This window comes from Protopterus annectens, chromosome 3.part0 (genome assembly GCF_019279795.1).
Source record: "Protopterus annectens isolate FY-2018-M chromosome 3.part0, PAN1.0, whole genome shotgun sequence".
NCBI lineage: Eukaryota > Metazoa > Chordata > Ceratodontiformes > Protopteridae > Protopterus > Protopterus annectens.
Genome location: NC_056731.1, coordinates 1,862,129,726 through 1,862,154,009, shown reverse-complemented (window position 1 = coordinate 1,862,154,009; position 24,284 = coordinate 1,862,129,726).

Genomic DNA, 24,284 nt, shown 5'->3' with positions numbered 1-24,284 from the left:
TTTCCAAGCAGCCACCATTTTGTGTTCTGCCAAAATGTACAAGTGTGTAATTGAAGTCCTTATGGCTCTCCCTGAAAGTTTGAAGCCATTTTGAGAAGGGGCATACAGATATGGCATCAAACTATCAACATGCATGTATTGTAACAGCTGCACTGTCTCTCTAACTTGTTTTTACTATGATCAAAGGTGCACACACAGTGGTAGGGTATTAAATATCATAGCAACAAATGTCCTGAGTGAGACTGGTATAAGAGCAAGACAGGAAGAGTCTGGAATGAGGAAGGACCTGACCTTCAAGTATCAGTGGCACACACTGTTTCAATTTTCAGGTGCTGCTTCATAGTAGAATTAGTAAGGATATCATGCACCACATCATGGGATGCTCAGGATATCACATCATGGGGTACTCAGGACATTGGCATCACTAGGAGAGTTGTATGTCTTTACTGATGTGATGGCTATTTTGAGGAGGAGAACCAGAATCTTGTGTTACAGATTCAAGTATTTCACTAGCCAGCAATTCAACTAAGGTACAGGAGGAGACCAGGACAAAAATTAATTAATTAATTAAATACATTTTTCGGTGGGCTTATCTTTGCTTACCTCCTAAAAATATACTTTCTGTTCAGTGATATAAACTCTAAAATGTAAAATGGTGAATAAGATCTGGAAAGAAACAGTGGAAAGTAAGCAAAGACAGGATATATGGAACATGGAAACTGAGCAAGATAAAAAGAAAACGGAACACAGATACATACATGCTAATAGCCAGTCAAAGGTGTAAGAACTAGTGGCTGTGATTAAAAAAATCAATGTGTTAATAGTGTAAGAGCAACAATGTGATGATGCAGGGAGAGCCGTGACTGAGATATACCAAGCACAGATCTCAACTCTATAGATCTTTCCCTCATATTTTGGTCCATTTTCATAAAACATTGGTTTTCTAGCAAATCCCTGGCAGGTCATCCAATATTTAAGTTAGAAAATGATGACAGACATTTGAGTTTCAAACTTCATACTCTTCAGAAAATGCATGCTAATGTAAAACCTGTTCTATCTACTTTCTAAGTTTCTAAGAGCAATATTTAAAAATTGTCCCCACTTTTGGACCTTTGTCCCCCATTAATTATGGCTTTGTCCAAATTTCTTGCTCTAAGAGGTAGAGAGGAATTGTACCAAGCTACACACTTTATAGGAGGGATGGAAGTGATAGCATACGACTTGTAGGGTGTATGAGAAGGGATCAGATGAACAAAATCTGGGCAAACAAGGAAGAGAGGAGGCATTGTGCTCGTCACATTATAGACAGAAAATGACTGTACAGGCCACACAGGCACTGTACTGAACGCTGCTGCACTGGGAGAAGAAGGCAAGAAAATGACGACATCCTTTTGGTGGCATATAAGGAAGGCACTACTGACACCGAACTTCATATGGCACTTCTTGATTGGAGCTGTTTGAATGTATCCAGACCAAAAAGCAGAATTATTTCTAATGTTCAGAGTGAGGCAGGATTCAGGCAGATAATACTAAAAGGTATTCGAGAAAGACCAGTCTTGCACCTGGTGCTCACTCAACAACCTATATAGAAGATTCTTTAGGCATGAGTGGTGTATCGATTAGCTTTCACAGAGCAGCTGGTGCATGGAACAGACTACCAAATTACATTAAAGCAAGTGTAGATATTTTAAGAATGGCCTGGACATTGTGGGGACGACTGTTTTTGTATTTTGGCAGGATAGAAGGGCGTTAATGACCATGCTTGAAATATTTGTGTATATATATATATATATATATATATATATATATATATATATATATATATATATATATATATATATATATAGTGGTGTCAGATGGTGGAGGAAAGCAGATCTCTGATGCAGAAGTGGGTAATCATAGCAAATCAAGTGATCAGCAGACACTGCAGATCATGATCAGTTTAACTGCTGAGACAAGCCAATCCAAACTAAGAGTTCTGGGTGTCATTAGGGTATGTTTTTGGCAAAGTGAAGCAATGTCGCAAGTGTTTTAGCAAAAGGGTACAACTGTAATAGCACATGAGAGAGAAACATGCAGGTAGAAAATGGAGGAAATGCAGTAGCTGTTAAATGAGATGTCATCAGAGGTTAGGGGAAAACAAAGCCTCTAGACATCATTAGGAAACAGGAAGATGGAACAATATTAGTTTAAGCAGAGTGAAGTAAGAAAATCAGCCAGAAAAGAAACGTCCAAAACTGATTAAATGTTAACCTGGTCAGTCAAGATGGAGCTAAAATGTATAAATGCGCAAGAAAACAAAGAAAGACAAAAGGTGGAAAAAAACAAAATAAAATGGATGGAGACATGACTGTGCATGAAAGACGAACAGAAAATACAGCCCTACTACATTCCTTTGCTGAGAATATGACCCTCTGAGTGACCTCAAATCCAAGACCACACTCATCCTCAGTAGTAAATTAATATCAACCATACCATGAAAGATGACAATGTTATATCTCAAAGGCTTCTGTAGTTCACACCCCTTTGCAGAATAAGCTACCCCTCTCAGTTAAACTCATCCCATTAGTTCATACCTTTAATGCACTCACTCGAGGCACTCCTTAAAATGGAGAACATCGACATCTGTACAGTGACCTTGAGACCTGGTTCAAGGCTCCAGATAGTACCCCTGCATTACCAGGCTATAATTCATACCACACCTTTCAGCCACCTAACCTGGACTGAAACACTAAAGGCGGAGGTGTGTTCATTAAGGATATCCACACCTCCAGGCTAGTTGCTCAGCATAATGCATCCAAGATTATCAAAGTGCAACTAACTTTGGGCAAGACCGCAATCCAAATTGTAGCTTGCTACAGATCCCCCACCATGCCCCAGGATTCCCACTCCTCATTTCTTAATACACTGGAAAATATTGGGGTACAACCTAACACCCTAATTGTCTATTTCAACTACCCTACCATTAACTGGGAAAACTCTCATGTACCAACTCTTGTACTCAACGTTTTCTGGAATTCATAAATGCCAATGCCATGGATCAACATATCCACACCCCCACCAGGGGCAGCAGTATCCTAGATCTGGTTATTACCAACATGGGCAACTGGTGCTCCACACCAGAGGTCAATTCCTCATTGTTCAGATCCGACCACAAGCTTATCACCCTAGACAGCCACATCCCTCCCCTACCCCCATTAGGGAAAACACAGTAAAAAATTTCTCCAAAGCCAACTTCACGCTTCTTAAGACAGAAGTGGCAAACTTTACGACACCCATGCTGACGGACAGAAGTGGCAAACTTCAAGACACCCATGCTGACAGACAATAGAGGTATGACTGCTGAATCCTACACAAATGCACTTTATAAGCACTTAGGAGTGCATAGATCGTGCAATCCCTAACAGAACCAAGATGCTATCCTCCAAAAAAAGGAAGCCAATCTGGTGGTCCCCTGCCATAAACAAACTCTACAACAGAAGAAAGAAACTGTTGCAAAAAAGTGTAAAATCCCATGATTGGAGAAACTCCCTGGTCAGCCTCAGTAAGAAGCTGAGATCCCTCATAAAATCCTTCAAAGCTAGTTATGAAAACAAAATTGCCACAGACTCTAAAGACAACCACAAAGCATTCTATAGCTATGTTAAGAATCTCAATGGCAACACTCAGATCTGCTCTGAGTTACAGCACAATGGCACTAAATATACAGAACCAACTGATATTGCCAACAATCCTGGCAGATAGGTTCAGTGCTACCTTTACCCCCCTGTCATCCCCTAATGGGCCCATCTCTATACAAGAAGAATGCAAAGTTCCTGTAATCATGGCTGCACAGGTAAAAAACACACTATCCAAAGCCAAGAACACAGCATCCATGGGACCTGACACTGTCCCAGCCTGTGTTTTACATGAACTACAAAATGAACTGGCACCCCACCTAAGTACCATGTTCAGTCATAGCCTCACCTCAGGCTATGTGCCCACTGAATGGCGCACAGCAACAGTTATCCCACTCCACAAAGGGGGAGCCACCACAGACCCCAGAAACTACTGTCCCATTAGCCTAAAGAGCTTGGTCTGCAAGGCTATGGAACGTATCATCATGGAACTTATAAACAATGACATTGGTAATCTCCAAACTCCGGACCCCACCCAGTTTGGGTTTGTAAAAGGCAGATCATGTCTCCTAAACCTGATAGACATCTTTGAAGCAATCACTAAAACCATAGATGAGGGTAAGGTGGTTCACACAGCCTATCTAGACCTCGCCAAGGCTTTCGACACCATCCCCCACTCTGAAATTATAGATAAACTCACTAAACTAGGTATAAATCCCTATGTCACAAGATGGGTTGCCAGCTGGCTCACTGACGGAACCCACACTATGAAAGTAGCAGATTCCAAATCCAACTTCAGACCAGTGACAAGTGGAATACCACAGGGTTCAGTCCTGGGTCCTCTCCTGTTTGGTATCTACTTCTCTGAAGTACAGGCCAACACACAAAGTCTTTGGCTAATGAAGTTCACAGATGACTGCAATCTAGGAGCCATAATCAAAACTCCAAAAGATGTGGACATCCTACAAAAGGGCCTCGCTGAGACAGATGCCTGGTGTGAAAGCCATGGCCTCAAGCTCAATGCGAAAAAGTGCATTGTCATCCCTTTTGGTTAAAACTCAGTACCCATGAACTACCACATAGGAGGTAGTCTACGTAACACTGAAAGTGTGATAAGAGACCTTGGGAACACAGGTGGACAGTCGTCTCTCCTTTGATAATCACATTGCCACAGTAGTCAGGAAATCCTTCTACATGGCACACCTCATCACAAAAGGTTTCTCATTCAGGAAAAAAGAAGTCATTGTTCTCCTCTACTCGTCACTCATTTGACCCATTATAGAGTACAATGCCCCTTTTGGTATGTACCTCAAGACATTTACAACAACTGGAAAGGCCACAGAAATACCTCACAAAGAGGATTACTGGCTTCAAACAGATGCCCTATGCAGTCGGTCTCAAAAAACTGCAGCTTTACTCCATTGCGTATCGCTTACTCAGAGGCGATCTCTGCCTAACACACAAAGCTTTGTCAAACCCAGAGCTTTTAGACATGCTCCACTTAAAGAAATCCCAATCCCTACGAGCTACATGGTCTAGGGCCCTAAACCTTGTCACCCCAATAAACAGAACATGCTGGGGGGATAGATTCCTGTCCCAGAGACTTCCCATACTCTGAAACAAACTACCTATCTATATCAAACAAAGCTCCTCATTAGCGCTCTTCAAGAAAAATCTTGATTGAATGGGAGATAGGAAATTCACCCTGGGGATCACTTCTGTGGCTCTGCTAGACAGTGGCACAGGAAAATAATTTTCTTGGGTGGCGAAAGCCAGGGTACCTTTGGCTAGGCTTATATAGGCCCTAGGGCCAATAGCCTAGTACCTAAATATGATTCTATGAACCTATGAGCTGTATAACATCATGGAAGCTTGTAAGTTCGAAGGCAGGATGCAGGACATCAAGCTCCTTCCTGTTACTTGTTCAGTAGGGCCTTCCTGTTACTTGTTCAGTAGGGCTTGTGCTTTTCCCCCAGTCTGGTATAGCTGCAAATTAATATTTTGAAGTATTCGCAAATAAATTTAAAAATACATCTTGTAGAGATCCTTAGGTTTTTGGGGTTGATCCAAACCCTTTCTCTGACAAGAAATGGTTATAAAACTACAAAACTGAAGGTGTCCATGACAATGTTACTTAAGAGTCATCCTAGAATTTTCACAAAAATGCGGAGAGAAATGTCAATACCTATCTAGCCTCTTTTAACAAAGTGGGGTCTCGGATAAAATTCCTCTAGAATGGAAGAAGGGAGCTGAGAATCCTTTTTTACAACATAGGAAGCAACGCTAAGGTAGAAAAAATATGCTATCATTTTGGTTTCATTCAGAGGAAAAGTCATGGAATAAATTAAGAGAAAGATTTAAGCAAGCCTGAAGCTAAACTACTACAGGGGCCTTCCAGCATGGAATCACTACAGGAATGTCACATCATATTAATGTACTGTAGTTATTTAGTTTTTTGACTAATCAGGCTTTTTAAGCAGAAATATGAAAGCATGGCTGTGTGGTCTATTTAGACTTCTGCAAGATATTTGACATGCTGCTACATAACAGGCTAATGAACATGAACCGAAAACTTAGATTGGGCCCTAGGGTGTTAGCATTGGTAAAGCATTATATAAGAAGCATCACCCACAGGATCATAGTAAATGGAGTCTGTGCATGTGCAAAGATGGTGAGAAATGGAGTACCACAGAGAGTACTACAGTGGTCATTACCTGAGCCAGCCCTTTTGAGCATCTTAAGTGATTCTTCAAAAGACTGTTAGGAAAAGTTAGTCATTTCACTGATGACACAAAGTTATGCAATGGGTTATATACACAAGTAGGTGTATATGCAAGGAGTTAGAGAAACAATGAGAAGAGACTTTGCAAAGTTGGAAATATGCTTCAAAACAGAGCAGCTATGAATCAAAACAAAGGCAAATGCAGACTAATGCTTTAAGTAAAAAGTCAAAACAATAAAATAAAATGGGACAATGAAGCATCATCATCAATAGATAAAAAAAAAAAAAGCCTGTAGTATATTAAAACCCATAAGTGTCCATGAGCAGTGTGTGAGAAGGAAATGTGAAGCTGGATAAATGCCAGAAGATTAATAAAGGGGCATAACCAGAACAAGACATTATCCATTGGTATGGGCGATTAAGTCACCACCTGAAACATGCAAACATGATAGAGTTGGGTCAAAGAAAGTCTACAAAAACGTGATGCAAGAATTGCAATAGATGCTACATAAATACTATGTGTGCTTAGATGTATGCTCTATAAGTGAGGAAAAAGACTGATGTGCAACATGAAGGAAACTTGTACTTTTGTTGTCATTAGTGTTAATCTGTTTACCATGGTATAAGAAAAACAAGATTAATAGGAACACCATAACAAAAAAAAAATTGGGATGATTATATTTCGGATATAAATATATCAATACTTAATGTCCCAAGATGCCAATTGTTTCCTGTTAATGATGTAACTTGAGGTAAAAAAAAGAAGATGGCTTGTGGGAGGGGGCTTGAGGAAATATTTCCTAAAAGTGGGGAGTGAGTATAACAGCTGTCTTTAAAGCAGAAATACAGTCAGAAGAATGTATAGGACATGCACAAACTAATTCTTAAAGGGGAGAGAGAGAGAGAGAAGTATTGTCTTGGTTAAGCAGGCTCTAAAGCATATCTAATAGGCAGATAAATGACCAGACTTAGTGGACTGATAAATCCTTAAATGCACTGTCAGAATCTGACGTAACATGAGGGATCCTCCTTAGTGGGTCTGTGATCGGGTTCATCATTCCTTTTCCAGTTTAGTACTTCTCCTCTGCTACTTCTGCATTCAGGGCCACTTGGACCATATACTTGCCATGACATCATGCACTGCACTGTAGGACCACACCTTGCCCCCAAGTCCACCAGTTTGTTTCTGCCACTGACACAGTTGAGAGTTTGATTGTAATGCATCTCAATGAAAGCTTCCTGTGTTTATTATAGCGCATAATGCCGTTGCATACACTGGCATTGGGCAAGTGCAGCCACTACAGAGAAACAATGCAAAATTAGAATGGAAGAGACTAACACTGTCAAAGACCCACCTTGGAGAGTTCTCTTATAAATCAATTGATAAGGAATGGACATTTTTCTATGCAACATTGCAGAATTGTACCACAATGATTGTTTTATTTTTAGGATCAGATTTCTAGCACCGTTAATTATTTTTTCTTGAGGTCTTTGGAAGGCACATTGACCTCTCCAGTAGTAGGTTTACTTCAAGCATATGTTCCATTGTCTGATAGTGTTGCTTATCCAGTATAGCTCACTGGCAGTTATTGCTAACATTCTGGATGCTACAGTTATTCAGATTTTAAAATGACAAGCTACCCCTTGTGACCGGGAAGCATTGCTCCATTGTATGCATCATAACAATCATCCTGATAGTTTTATTGCAAATCATTATTAATTGTAAGGAAAACTGCTGCAAAGACTGGAAGTAATGTGCAAAAATCTTCCCTATATCTACTGTAGCCCTCCACTCTCCACATTATAAAATATGTGATGCCAAACCCTATATGTCTGAGAATGCAGCTGTGGCCCTACAGTAAAGTGTAGCAAGCACATAAACTCAGATGAGCTGAAAAGAATATTCAGAAGACTTGTTCTCTGCTAGAGTGCTTTCTGGGCAGAGTCTGCATGTTTTTCCTGTGTCTCTGTATTTTACCAAGTGTTACAGCTTCCTCCTACATTCAAGGGAATTACATAAGTGAACTGGTGATCTTCCAAAGTGTGTTTGTGTGTGTGTGAGAAAAAAGTGAGGGAGGTGTCCAACTGGCCTCTTGTCCAGAATTAGTTTTTTCTGCCTTATGCTGCATGAGTATTTGGATAGACTCTGGCTTTCCTGCAGCTCTGAAATGACTAATTGGAAAGTTTTATTGAATAATACACCCTTTCCTAAATGCCCATTTAAAAAAAATCTTCCCAATTATCTTACTACATTTAGTTTCCTAGGTACCACCACCCAATAATGCTTTATTGCAATCCTATATTAGAAGAGGTGATCATTCTGTAAATGTGTGTATGCATTTATGAATATGCGAGGAAATATCAAAAGCTAAAGAAAGTGTACGTAAGAAGAGTGATCATTTTGGAGAACATTTGAAATGATCTAAAAGAAGCAATACTAAAACTAAATTTTTGCAGGGTTGCAATCCTCTCTGCACCCTCATACCCTGCAAAACTATATATGCCATCTCCTGAGATCACATAACAGGGAAAGGACACATTCCCTTACCTTGCTGCAATACAATCCACAAAAATCAGGCAGCTGAACTCCCATTAAGAAGATCATTTGCTCATGTGAGTGTTTCTTTTTTTTCTGCAGTAAAAAGTGTAGTTATATGAGTGTTTGCTCTTCTAAACTGGAACTTACATTTATTTGTGTGTGTGTATATATATGTATATGTATATATATGTATATGTATATATATATATATATATATATGTATATATATATATATATATATATATATATATATATATATATATATATATATATATATATATATATATGTATATATATATATATATGTATATATATATATATATATGTATGTGTATATATATATGTATATATATATGTATGTGTATATATATATATATATATATATATATATATATATATATATGTATGTATATATATATATATATATATATATATATATATATATATATATATATATATATACTGTGCAGACAAATTCATGACTGCAAAACGTAAGTAATAAACAAATACTAAAGAAACAGGTCGCAAAATGTACGGCTCTAAAATGATAAACAATTTATTTAATAAAATAAGGTAGGTGCTTTCACGACCTTTCCAGTAGCTTCCTCAGACCATTAATGACCTAAAACATTTTCAAACGGATTTAAATATCATTCCACTTACTTTTTATGAATTAAGTTCACATGCTGCTTGTAACCCCTTCCTGTAACTCTCATTGCTAACAAGCACATGCTCCCTAACAAAGCATACTTCATTCGGCATCAGGCCCGAGGTTTCTGAAATGAACAGTACTTAAATCTGCTAATACTGCTTAATATATTTAATATATTTAAAATATCCTTAAACCTAATGCTTCATTGCTCATTCATAGACGTGAACTAAATACATTTATATTTATAACTACCATCTAAAATATTTAAAAATACTTAAAAATAGAAAATCTTAACATTGGCTTTCTATCCTTACATTACATGGATTTCCATTAATCCGTATAGTGTTACTAATCTTCCTGTGTACCTTTTTATATGCATTTAATCATCATAGCTTTAATTGTCAAGCATATATATCAAAATAGAAATACTGATTATAAGGCATGATGCTTACATTTTCGTACATTTCATTTAATCTTTCATATGTCAACTTAAAACGACTCGTTATGAAGCATAATGCTTCTACTTACATAAATACATTCGACAGATATGCTTCTAAATATTCATCATTCTACCCGTGCACTGCATTCCGTATTTTGCCACATGAAGTTTGTGTTGCCAATTATATGCATGAGAGTTGCACATTATCGTAACTTAAAAATTCAGTGCATTAATGGAAGTAAAAATGAAAATATAAGCTAACAGGTGCATTGTTCCAACACTACTGAACATCTTATAATCCGTCAATCTTATTCTATACTAGCATATAGGACGCTTGTATCAAATTTAAAAATATCTGCTATAAATAAATCCAGTTATAGAAACACTATATAGATTCATAATCACGCTTCTGCAAGTACATTAGACTACACATTTGTTCTATACATTCATCATTATAAACACTCAGGCTATTCACACTCTATGTATAGTTTATAAACAAAATTCGTATATCAAGCATGTGCTTGGAATTTGCATGCCATCAAATGCATTAATTGAAAGCTGTTTTTTTAAAGTATTAAAATATTAAATACATTTGGCTGCACATTCGTTATTAACTTCTAATGCATATATCTCCAAATGTGTATGATATGTATAAATTTATATATTTATTTATATACTTATCACTCCATCAATTTATACATGTATAGATCAATTTATATTTTTACATCTATTACTTGAGGGATGTACATTATAGCTATTTCATATACTTTCCATTAATGTCTGATTCCTCTAGACTCTCTACTTTGTTCTTAATGTCTCCCATGCTATTATCCATTTCTATTTTTTTTAATAGCCATGAACTTAAATTTATGTACCTTAGTATTAGTAAGATCATATCTTGATAAAGGCACTGATGGAATCTCTAGCCCTTAAGCTATTGATATGTTCTTTAATTCTCTGTCGGCATTCATGTAGTCATGTCCACATAAAAATATTGACAACACTCACATTGTGCTATGTATACTATGTTTCTTGACGTACAGTCTGCTCTAATCTTAAAAATATATTCTTTCCCTGTAGTAGGATGTATGAATTTGTTAGAAGTCTGCATATAACTACACCAATTGCAATGTCCACAGGGGAACGTCCCCCATGTAGTTTCTGGAATTACATTTCTGGGGTAACCTAGCATTCTTAAGTTTTTACAATTCCTATACTTACATTTAGGCACCGACCTACTTCCTTGATCTTATTGTCTGTCAGCAAGATAGGCCAGTGCTTCTCCACTACTGATTGTATCTCTCTTATATCATTAGTATATGATGTCAAAATTTTAACTTGTCCTTTAACTATCCCTGTTTCACCTACTATAGCCTCTTCCTTCCTATCCATTGAATAATAGGGCCTAGCTCTATCAGTTCTTAAACACTACTTCTATTTTGTTTATTTCCTCATCCTTATATCCTCTAGACATTAACTCTTTAGTTAGGGTCTTAATCCCTTCCTCAAAATCTTCTTTATCCTTGCTTAATCTGGACACCCTCATGGCTTGGCATTTTACCACGTTATCAAATGTTCTCCTGGGATGCATACTTGTTCTATGTAGTAGTGTGTTCCTGTGACATTCTTTTCTATACATCCTTTTATCTAGGGTCCCATTAACTGACTTAGTGACTCTCATATCTAGGTAATCTATCTGTGTATTAGAAAATTTCATAGTAAACTTCAGGAATGTTGTTGTAGTATGTAACTGTTCAACAAACTGCTCTAACTCCTTCTGGGTGCCTTCCCATAAAATAAAAATGTCCACAAATCGAGGAAAATATTTCACCTTCCTCAAATATAGGACCAGTTTAAACACTATATTCATCTCCCAGTATAACACTGTTGGCATAGCTATTGGTGCAACTGGTGCCCATAACTACGCCTTCACATTGAAGATAATATAGGCCATCAAACACATACATTATTGCATAATACTGTATTCATAAACAAGCATAGTAGATCCACTAGCTTCCTTTCGTACCCACTTTCCAAGTATCTCCTCATCTATTCTACCCCAATATCATTAGGGATGCTTGTAAATGGTGAAATCACATCTAATGTTTCCAGTATAAATTCACTGGACCCTGGGTAGCTGTGCATAAATCTACACAAGTCATGCAGGAACATCTTTGTGTCTTTAAGTACAACCTCTCTCTTCTCCAGTACTGGTCTTAGATAGAGAAAGGTTCTGTGAACCACCCCATCCCTGCCACTATAGATCTAAATGGTGGTCTTGTAGGATCTTTGGAAAATTTGTATAATGGGGTGTTCAACATTAAGGAAGTGCAACAAGTCAAGCGTGCCCATGGATTATGATGTTTGCAGATGACGGTGATCTGTAGTGAGAGTAAGGAACAGGTGGAGGAGACCCTGAAGAGATGGAGATATGCTCTAGAGAGAAGAGGAATGAAGGCCATCAGGACTAAGACAGAATATATGTGTGTGAGTGAGAGGGAGGATATAGGAATGGTGGGGATGCAAGGAGTAGAGGTGGCGAAGGTGGATGAGTTTAAATACTTGGGATCAATAGTTCAGAGTAACTGTGAGTGTGGAAGAGAGGTGAAGAAGAGAGTACAGGCAGCATGGAGTGGGTGGAGAAGAGTCAGGAGTGATTTGTGACAGACGAGTACCAGTAAAAGTGAAAGGGAAGGTCTACAAGAGGGTAGTGAGACCAGCTATGTTACATGGGTTGGAGACAGTGGCACTGACAAAAAGGCAGGAGTTTGAGCTGGATGTGGCAGAGTTAAAGATGTTAAGATTTGCACTGGGTGTGACGAGGGTGGACAGGATTAGGAATAAGTATATTAGAGGGTCAGCCCAGGTTGGAAGGTTTGGAGACTAAGCCAAAGAGGCAAGATTACATTGGTTTGGACATGTGCTTAGGAGGAATGCTGAGTATATTGGGAAAAAGATGCTAAGGATGAAGCTACCAGGTAACAGGAAAAGAGGAAGGCCTAAGATTTATGGATGTGATGAGAGAGGATATGCAGGTGGTTGGTGTTGCAGAGCAAGATGCAGAGGACAGGAAGAAATGGAAACAGATGATCCGCTGTGGTGACCCTTAATGGGAACAGCTGAAAGATGATGATCAAGTCAAGAGTGATGTCATAACTTGTTAAACAATTATGTAAACCAAGGTTAACTTTTCTAACCATACATTCGGTATCATGATGATGAATCTGTTTATATATTTTCTTAAATGATTAAGTATATAAACAGATTCATCATGATATTGAATGTATGGTTAGAAAAGTTAACTTGTTAAACAATTTAAACTAAGGTTAACTTTTCTAACCATACATTCAATATCATATACAAAGCCAGCTCAGCAGTTATGTGCAAGATGTCTCAAAAACCAGCTAAAAGCTTCTTCATACACATCTAAATATTTTTCCTTTTAGCTGTGCCACTTTCACTAAAAAGGACTTTTGGACTTATTGCCTTTCAGTGAAATTGTCTTTCAACCATTTGTACTGACTGAACCTGCAGTCAGTGAATTTGCCATTGAATAACATTTTATGTTCTAGTGGCTGAATGTGACTAGCCAGGTACATATTGAAGGGGGTGTTGCACACAGTGATGGGTCTGATGAAAGACAAATACAGAGGACCGATGACCTCTTTGCCATACCCTTGTTTATAAATTCAGCAGCATAGGAAGATTACCCCAGACACACTGGTCAAATGCCAGGTTACTATCCACATACACCCCCAAATTCCTGACTAGTGGGGCCACTCTTAGGGGTGTGTTATCAATGAGGTAGTTTCCTAGGGTGGCCAACTTCCCAAAGGGTGCTATTATGCTTTTTTGGTACTGAGTTTTAAGCTATGGCTTTGGCAGCAGCCATTTGTCAGTCCTTTCTGCATTATGTTGATGTCTTGGAGGGATTCTGTGATTACTCCTGCTTTGCAGATATCTGCAAACTTGGTCAGTTACAGGCATTTGACATTGGCTTTGACATATGAGAAATGCCAAAAAGGAATGGGTCCAGCACAGAGCTTTGAGGGACTCTACTATTGACTGGCCTGTTTGTGGAGGTGGTCTCCCCTATCCTAATTTCCTGAGTCCTGTCTGAGAGCCAGCTGGCTATCCAGTGCATAACACAGGGATTAATGCTTAACTCTGAGTTTGTTTACAATGCTCAAGTGGGGTATGGCATTGAATGCCTTAGCCAGGTCAAGGCAGGCAGTATGCACCATTCTGTTCTTATTTATTGCCTTGGTGACTTTTTCAAAGAAATCCACCAGACTGAGTAGACATGATCTGCCTTTGACAAAGACAAGCTGGGTTCTGAAGGCTTTATATTAATAATTTTCACGATAATTCTTTCCATGGTTTTGCATATCAGATATGTCAGACTTGTGCATTTGTTGTTCCCATGGTCCATTGATGATCAGAACGGTCAGGATTCAGGCTATTTAAGAAGCATCCAGGGATAGTATCAGGACCTAAAGATGCAGTGTTCTTCAGCTTAGAGAGTACATTTAGGACTAGCTCCTCAGTGATAGTTAGGGGGTTATGTTTGATATTACTTGGGGGGAAGTGGGAGGAGGGGTAAATTGGAGTGGTCAGTGAGCAGATTTGCTATATCTGGTCTTTAAGTGGCTCCACTAACAATCTGTTCTATTCACTGTTGTGTACTGCCCTTGAGATTTTGTATAAAGCTAAAGAAATCCTTGTGGTTGGCCTTGGCCTGAGAAGCTATCTTTAACTCAAATTTGGGTTTGGTAGACTTAATTTGCCTTCTCAGGTATTTGTTTAGCCTGATAGAGTTTTTATTGTGCTGGGCATGGCATTTCCTCATTTTATCTGACATTTTTCCTTTTGTTGTATAATCTATTTTTATTCGACAGAATAGTTTGTTTTTTGAGTTTGTTCTGGGCTTGTTTTTGTTAGGCATAGGTGTCTCTAATCATCTATTAAGATGATTGTACAGGTTTTCTGTGTGCATTTTTACATAGGCAGCTTTGTTGTCCTGGTTTGGAGTGGCTTGAAATTCTGTGAGGTAACTGCCGAGAGAACCACTGTGGTTGGAGGAGCTTTCCGAACAGTTGCCAGCCCAGATGCAGGAATATTTGACAGCAAGAGGGCACCATGTTCCTCTTTTTAAGTGAGAGCAGTCTAATTCTTGAGATCTTGCTGGTTGTCGCATGCTGGAAACAGACTGGGTTCATTTGTCTAACCATATCGATACATGGCAGGCCACCGTATACAACTGGAGAAGGATAGTGATATCCAGAGGCTATAAAGTTCCCTTCCACACCCCATTCCAGACCATCTTGTCCCATTGTGAGGCATTCAACTCCATCAAATGAGTAAGACAAGAATGTGTTAAACCTCATACAGAAAAGATTCATCCCAAGAGGTCTCATCAGAACAGAGAGGATCATGTTTAAGGTTTGTTTTTGTTCTCAGGTAAAACACTTAAGGATTATACTTGAACTGAGTGGCCTAAATGAATTTATCCCCAGAAAAGCCTTTCACCTGGTCATGGTGCAGTCTGTTCTACATGACTGGATGTCCTCTCTGGACCTCAGCATAAAGATAGCTAAGGTGTCCAGAAGTTTTCCATGCTTATCAGTAGCAGCCCATCATTATCCATTCCATGCCCTTCCTTTCAGTTGTATTTCCGTACACCAGGATGTTTACCAAACATATGTCTCTAGCTGCAGTGCACAAGAGGCTGCGAAGGGTAAACATGTTTTCCAAATGATCGATGACTGTCTGCTAGATACTGCAACATGGATTAGACTGATTTAGATTCAGTGTCTTCTGAGTCCAATATTTTGACACAACAGTGACCACTGCAAAGTCCCATTTGAAGCCCTCCCAAAGGTGACATTATTAGTGTGCACACCCCCATGTAGTACTTCTTCTGACCGGATATTTTCATTACAAATTCGGGTACTTCAAGTTGTTCACTGTGACAGTTACAGTTTTACAATGTTTTAGAGCACTCTCTCATGACCATAGTGATATACATTACCCCCCACCAGTCTATATATGGAAAAAAGTGTTTGTCAGATTGTTCCATGTAACCAGTTGTCAGAAGATTAACTGTACAGATCTTTGTTTTAAACTTGTACATGTTAAAGCTGTGGTTCATGGATTTTATCTTTAATATTAAATATTTTACTAGCCATGCACAACAGCCAAGACTAAAGTAATAGTCATGCACTGTCAGTATACATATTTTAATAACCATGCCTGCTAGTAAATATATGTTTTAATAACTGTGCCTGTTTAACAGGTAGATGGTTTTGAAATATGCTTTTATTACAGATGCATGCAGTAACATTTTTTTGTGATAAATAAAAGCAACTTGTTTACAGAAAAAGTATTCAAAATAGATTAAGTGATGCATAATGCTATAATGTTGTACTCTACATGGGATTGCAACAGACAGGCATATGCTGTAGTTCTTTATATAAAATGTATAAGCACTGGCTTTATAACAAGTTTCTTGAATGCTTTATTTGCTTATTGTACCATAGCTTGTCGTGTAGTTATATGCTATGGGGTGCATTGATATTTATTTGCTCTATTGTAAAGGTACGATTATACACAACCAGTTTATCATGCCTTTACTTTCCTATTTATTTTCATGGAATTTCTAAATGGCTTGCTTTCAGTACTTGTTTCTCATTTTGAGTTAATCTTTTAGTATGTGTTTTTTGTCTTTTTTTTTTTGCATTTAAACATTTATCTTGTCATTTCACATAAACAAGCCAAGACAGAGGACAAAACTGCTGTTCTTGGATTGATTGATCTTGATAATAGAAAATTGTGTAAATTAAATGCTCCACAACATAATACCACTTATTTTTTTGCACAAAGTTTTATCTGCTGCATCCATCCATAACCCCTTTTTCCCATTTTGCACATGGGGTCAGGGTGTCACTTCAACAGTAACAATCAACTTGAGCCAAAGTTTACAGTACCAGGTGACTAGCCCTGCCATGGTAGTTCATCCATACCACTCACTCACATGCAGACTGGCACCTATGGCCAATTTGGAATGTCTAAGCCACCTAATGCGACCACAGGAAGGACATGTAGACTCCACACAAAGTACCCCAGCCAAGAATCAAACCAGGGAACCTGTTACTGTGCGGCAACAATGCTAACCGCAGTACCACCATGACATGTCACCACTAATTAACCATTTCTCTCTCTCTCACACACACTGCTATATTTGTTTACCAGTTTAAGTCCACATTTCTGCACTGACAATTTTTTTTATTGATCTAGATACACTGATCTGAGATACTGAGTTGGTACTGAGACACAGACCAAGCAATGATGTTATGTTGACAAATCATGGTTTTTCGCTGAAAGCCATTTTGAGGTTAACAAGCAACTACAGATAATATATGAACCACTAGCTGTCTTGGTCTCCTCATTTTGCTGCATTTTGACCACAGCAGGCTATTTGCTAACATTTTAGTACTATTGCATTTCTGATAATTTAAGATTCAGAGGTTTAAACAAAGCTTGCTAGGATAATATACCTGGGAATGAATATTGGGACTTTGGGGAAATTTCACAGTGCTTAATGCAGGTGCATGTCTCCCATTTTATTTGTGTCATGGGGTAAATTTAAACGATTAGTTATTGATGATTAAGAAAGAAATTGGATGCAAGAGGGGTGATGTGAGTCGGCAAACATTTTAGGGTGATAGTAATGTCCAAAAAAAATGAAAAGGATAGTTGATTTAATGAGCGCTAAAGAAGAAATGTATGCAGTTTGTAATCAAGGTCACCTTTTTATCATAGTACTGTTCTGGTGATGGCAAAGAATTGCTTGTATGTCAAAGTGATAAACATTTCGAATGGTGTAGTTTGAATTATGGTATATATTTAGTCTTTCTGATGGCTGTATTAGGAGACTGGAATTGTTAGAAGTTGACAAAACTGACTTTTTGTATGGTCAGGCAGCAGGTAGTGGAAGTGTGAAATAAGGGGGATAATTTGGATGGCCAAGAGGAGTATGTACAACTTAAGTTGGTTGCACTGGAGGATCAGGTTTGAAGGAAGAATTTGAGAATGACTGGAGTATTGAAAGGAGAAATGAGGAGTATTGAAAGGAGAAATGAGTTCAGATTTAATGAATGTTTTGTGAAAGCAAAGATGATCGTATGGATGTAGTTTATAAAATTGACATCAGAGATTGAAAAGGTGATCAAGTCGAAACCTTCTGTATTAGTGAGGTAGTATTATAAACCCATAGTGATTCTGGTAGAATTTGTATCTGTATATGAGTTGGAGCAAGTACTGTGGTAGATATTGTAACCAGGAAGGAAGTTTGCAGTTTTTGGTAGAGATGCATATGGAGCACTGATTTTTTTTTTTTTTTTTTTTTTCCAGATGTAACTTAAAGCTAGAGATGATGCATACTATTAGAGAGGGTAAGTGACACAGGTCAAAACATTGTTTTTTCCAACTGTGTTGTATTTTTATTTTCTGGAAGATATCTTGAGCTTTACAAATACTGAATAAGTTAAAAACATTGCCCCTTAGATTATACTTGAGAAGTAGTAGAGACTGAATATATGGAAACTGTGAATCCAGCTGAATGTGTTATCTTGTCTGGGGTAGAAGAGGAATGGAGGGGTCAGGAGCAGCATGGAAGACTACGGAAGATTTGGGTGGAGACAATCCTCCTGGATCAAGATTGTGCAATGGCATTCATCTAGCCAGTTACTATGAATTTATAGTCATAAGTATATTTAATGAAAAACGGGAATATAAACATAACACAGAAAGCAAATTCAGTTGTGTTTAAAATTAGGCGACTGTAGGAACTAAAAACTAGCCTATTTCTCTGAATTATTGAAATTGAAGACTGAAATACTTAAAGAAAATTCAAAAATGTATACTACTTTGAAGGGAGCCCCTAAGGAGTTAATAAACTATTTTTCACTGGAAAGAAACTAATAGATGATTATCTTTAACCTCTATATCCAAAGCAGTATCAAGAAAACCCATCAAAAAAACTAGAGATGCTATACAGAAACCAAAATACTCTAGCCAAAAAGTTGGTTCTCTCATCCAACCTAATTTTACCAGACTTTATTCCTAACTTTCCCAAATGTGTTGCCTGTCACTATCTCCTAAAGTTTTACATTCCTTGGGACATATTCGACCAGTGACTAAAAAATTACCTCATTGTAAATACCCCCCCCCAAAAAAAAGGATACTACTTACTGAATTAACTTGATGTAATTTTCCTAATGAAAATCTTTTTTATTTCTGTATTATGTAACATCTATTTGAATTGTGCAATATGGGTTTGTACTATACAAAATATGTATTAACATTTAATTGAAATGTACATCATGGATATGTGCTCTTTCTGTACTATGTATTTGTATTTCTCTGGACCTTTTCTCCCCAGGACTCCATTGAAAATGGGCTCCTTGTAACCCAATGGACTATCCTGGAAAACAAACTGCAAATAAAGAACTCTCATATCAGAAGACAAACAACTTCTCACCATAACTAAGCCAAATAAATCCCCTGAACCAAGCTTATACTCAGTAGCAAAAAAATGGAACTCCCAACCAGAAGTCTTTCTAACCTACCCACTTTTAAATGCTGTCTAAAAGAATAATTTGCAAAAGCATGGATCTGCACTAGTCCTGGCTGAACTTACTGACTATACTTCACAACCCCCTTTCACCCTAAGTCATACTTCACAACCCTCCCCAACCCTCCTACTCCATTCCTTTTCTTTTTCCCATTACCTTACCAAATTCAGTTTTGTATGCAGACCTTTCCTCTACCTTTTTCTTTCCTCCCTACTCATCCAAGCTACCTGAAGACCTCCAACTTTGCATTCTTCTCTCCATCCTTACTTCTATAACCATAATATGAGCACCTTCTGTCATGCTAAGACTTCACTCAATTTCCCCTCATTGTCTCTCTAATCATGTAATCTCTAATATCTCTTTTGAATATCTTATTAGAATTTTCTCAGGTCTCACTCATCACATACCAATCAATGTAACAATAATAAGACTGAGTTTTTACTCGCATATTTTCTCCAACTCATCTTATTACTTTTAATTGCACTCTACAATGAAACATGTTCTATGTTTTTCTCATTACATTTTTTTACCCCAGTGTTTTGCAGTGCAACATAACAATTGTGATTTAAAATATCCGTAACTGATTTTTGAAAGACTGGGATCAGATAAGGAAAATTTTACAATACAAAAAATAAGAAAACAAAAGGGGAAAGTAGAAAAGAGGAATAATAATAGAGAATTTAAACAGAAGCTGAAGTTATGGATTACCTGCAAAGTGAAACATTTGGTATAGAAAATTTAACTCTGATAACATCACAGCATGACAGAACAGTAAGTCCCCAAATTAAGGAAAAAGAAATGGAATAGGAAGCATCTGATCCATTGCCACATGGAGACAATTTGGAGCCATCAGTAGGAAACCAGTGCAAAAGTTCATTTGGAGTTGCACAGAAAGGGAAGGAACAGGAAACAGTGGCAACTCTAACACAATCAGTGTTGTGGAGTGATAGGCCAGTGACTCCCCATATGAAAGAACAATGGATTATACAGGATGCAGCTTAAGAGAATGTCACAGGAAGATGTTCTGGAACTTTCTGTAAATGCCCATGGGAAATGGAGAACAAAGAATGTGCTCTCAATTTAGAAGAAAATGAGCTAAGGAAAGAGAAGCTTGATATAACAGAGATGGATAGATGTATTAAGATAGAGATTGATGGGGAAAAAAAGATTACAGAAAGTCATTAAGACCCAAAATGTTAGTCTGATGAAACAAACTGATGCAGCAATCAAGACTATTAACAGAAATTCATGTGACATAACAGAAAAAAGCAGGATATATCACTGTGCACCTAAATTAACAAAGTCTTGCCGTACAAATACAGGGCAATAAGGAAGAAAAGGGAAGAAATCAGTGGAAGTATTGAATAGAGAAAACAATAAAGCAATTAAAACGAGGTGTCACTGTCAGAGTATAGAAGATGGAACAGATCAACAAAAATGCTTAGAAAGATAGACATGATAAAAGCAATGCACAGTATTAGAACAGACCAAGATATATCACACACTATTGCAAATAATAAACTAAAGATTTCAGCACAGGCAGAATAATTTAGAAGATAAGCATAAAGGAAAAGTATAAAATAAGCAATTCATTAATGACCCAAAATGGTTTTATAGAGAACTGGGAAACAAAGCAAAAGAAATAGAAATGCCAGCAAAAAAAGAAGAAACGGACACATTTTGGAGAAATATCTATGAAAATTCTGTGGAAGACAATACAGATGCTGAGTGGACAGAGGTAGTAAGATACCGAAGTTCAAATATACAGGGTATGAAATGGGATGAAGTAACACCCAGATTAACTGAAACAAAATTAAGAAAATCACCTAAATGGAAAACCCCAGGCCCAGGTGCAATACCTAACTTCTGGCTAAAAGTATTCACATCTTTACACAAAGATTTAATCCTGAGTATGAATTACATATATGCACACACAGAGCAGACACCAACCTTGTTAACAGAAAAATAATGCTCCTCCTTAAGAGTGAACCTGCAAGCTATTATAAAAACTATAATCCAATAACTTGCCTTCTGACGATGTATAAACTTATACATTGGAATAGATGCCAACAGTGTTTAGTCATTTTATAAGAAAACTCAGTCATGGCAATAGAACAAAAGGGTAACAAAAGAAAGTAATATGGAACAATGTAGTTCTTTAAACTTTGTCAGCCTGTCTAAATAATTCTTATTACTTAATTATATTTCCTTTTTGTTTTATCTCTACCATATTTTTAAAATCCATTTATATTTTATCTCGCTCACTAACTGTAACTTCTGCAGAAATGTCCATCTTCCCTAATAACTTTTGAATAATTTCCACTACCCATTCCTTAAATTCTTCTCTTATTATCAAGTAGGTGGGAAAGTGACAGTCTCTCATTTTTTACTTCACTACCCTGCAGATTCCTATTGGTTTTTATTGGCGCATGATATGAAATAGTTATTAGACATGTCAAAGTTTTCAATTAAATACACGTTCCTGTGAAATATAAAATTCTGTCTAGTTATTATACTTTGGGGAATAATGTACAACATTCTCTGAGTTCTTACCACTGAATTTTTGTCTTCCATGCCAAATATTTTTATACATTTCTTAAGAAATCTACCTTCTTTTTTTTTTTTTACATCTGGGGGACTTTGAATGGAAAATATATCCTAACTGTTGCAAGTCAAGTTGAAACACCCACCTATAAGTAATATTCCTTGGTGAAAACTGATTATTTCTCTCAAAATGTTCTCAAGTTCCATAACAGCTGTTTCTGGTGGAATATAAATACATGCCAGTGTTATCCTTATCCCTTGCCAGTAATCCTTTATTATCACAAATCTACCATTATCTTTTTGTCATTTTCTACCACTATTAGAGCTCCTCTAGCAATTAGTATAATTACTCCCCTTGTTCTTTGTCCCTGATATTCTTCTGAACATCCATCCTGAAATCCTTGCTTTATCAACTACATCTCATTCTTTCCAAATGTGCCTCTAGTAGAATTGCTATTTGGACACTGCATTTCTTAATATAATCCAGTACTTTTACCTTTTTATCTATACCTGTGAAGCCATTAGAGTTCCAAAATAACCTGGGTAGTATTTTTTCCAAATGTTTCTCCTGCTGCATTATTTGGACTCTGTATTTCTTAATGTAATTCAGTATGGTTTCCTTTTTGTCTATACATGTAAGGTCATTTACATTCCAAGATTAATATGGATAAGTATAGCCATTATGATGAGAAGTTATTGTTCATACCTATTATACATGACAGTTTTTTTTTTTAAAGTGTACTTTCAAATTTTGTGTTGCATGCACACACTGAATGGCAGGCAAATCTTTTATACAGTTATTTCTTGTCATCTCCATTTGAACCAATGCCACACTTTTTCAAGACTTTTTATTTTAATGAATAACCTCAAAAAAACCCTAAATATTTTTTTAGAATACCTCAATAACTTGGAAGAAACACAACTATTTACATCTTCAAAAAATGAAGTTTAAGCCCCCCAGATTGAAACAATTGTCCCAAATCAACAGCTAGATGCATGGGAATTATCTAACCTAAATTTAATATTACTAATGTTAAAACGCTTGTTATAGCCTGTGTTCCCACTTAAAGTAAATTGATGCCTGTTCTTTTCTTATCCCTATTCCCATCTCAGATGTAAAAAAATAGCCTGTATGCTTTCAGAAAAATTAACTTTTAGTTCTAAGAAAAGTACACTGGCTGTTTTTAAATGCAACTAAATCATACACTGTTCCTGTTTAATATATTAAAGTATTAAGGCTGCTAGGAAAGCTGATACCTCTTATTCACTTCCAGTAATTTTGAACTTTATTTTTCATTGAAGTGCTTACCCTTGTACCTTTAAATTTTGCATTTCCCTCTGCAAAGAATGCTCCAAACTTTCAAGATAAATTGCTTCCACCTGCAGACAGCTCATCTTTGTGGAAATTTAGCCAGCAATGAGAGACAGAGAAAAAAACAGCTAACAACTCTGTATGTGCATGAAGGAATCTGTTTCATTTAGCACAGAACAGAATATACAACAGCTTTCAGCTACAGACTTCGTCTCATACTGAACATTTGCTAATGGAAAAAACAAGCTAATATCAATTGCACATGCAAGAAACATACTACTTCTCTTGGCTTTCACTATTTCATCTTATTTTTTTAGCCTACTTGCTTAAAAAAACATAGATTTCTAGATTAAGCCAATGGCATTAATAATTCAGCCAGTCACCTTTGCAAAACTTAAAGAAAACATCTCAACTCTACATATGATGTGATCAGTGTACTTTTACACCCCACTCCCACTTTAGGAGCCCAAGATCACAGCATATTAATTTAGACTTGGTTTTGTCCAGCATTTCTTCTTTTACTACATTGTAAATCCTACATTTCTTACAACTAAAAAATAATTGTTTACTTTAATATATTTATCACATACAACAGTAACCCCCACATTTAAAATACTCCTGAATCCATACTGCACAAAACTGCTTTGTTATATAATATGCAGCTAATATTATGAAATTTTTATGCTAATGCTATTAAGAACAAGAATTGTTTTACTTAGAGTTAATGTTTAGAATGACAATAAAAAGCAAAATTCATGACATAAAATGGGGTATATGCTTTTCAGTCCACCCACAAATTCAACAAAGTCAGTAAAAATCCAGTC